The following is a 714-nucleotide window of genomic DNA, read 5'->3' as shown; positions in this document are numbered from 1 at the left end:
CAGAGATTTTCCAATCACTGAACACATGAATACATTATCAGTGCACTCAGCAGAGGCCTCCCCTCCTGCTTCCTAGAGACAGGAATGTCATTAGGCAGGCACTCCCTCCACTGTTCACTCCTACATCTGTCTCCCAGTTTCATGGGGGAGAGCATGCTTCCAGATCAGCCCAGATCAACCTCTTTCTGCCTTTGCAGAGCTGTCTGCTCCCAGCTAACACCTTCTCTATGTCTTTATTAACTTCAACCACTCACCCTACTGAATGGTCCACATCAAGAGGAGATGCCACTCAACCTGTGCCCTGGGCCTGCTGTAGATGGAGGTAGCTTGGTGAATGTCTGTGGAATAAATACACAAATCTGAATCCCTGTTTGCTGATGAAAATTTTATCTTTTGGAATCATTGGAATGCTGTCAATCTTACATGAATATGAGGTCCTTCTACACCTGAGTGACCCAGACTTTAGATGGTGCAGTCTTTCTGTTTTATTCACAGTGAATTCCTTACCGTGGCTTCTGAAGGCTCAAAGCAAGCTCTTACCTCAGAACATATATTATTCTTCTTCAAAATGAGCTTCCCCAAGATTTCCCCTCAAATTTATACATCTGGAGAAGAGCCCAATCTTATTTTTTTTATTTTTTTTAAATTTATTTATTTATTAAGGATTTCTGCCTCCTCCCCGCCACCGCCTCCCATTTCCCTCCCCCTCCCCCG

Source organism: Microtus ochrogaster, chromosome 6 (assembly GCF_000317375.1).
Source record: "Microtus ochrogaster isolate Prairie Vole_2 chromosome 6, MicOch1.0, whole genome shotgun sequence".
Lineage (NCBI taxonomy): Eukaryota > Metazoa > Chordata > Mammalia > Rodentia > Cricetidae > Microtus > Microtus ochrogaster.
This window is presented reverse-complemented; position numbering follows the sequence as displayed.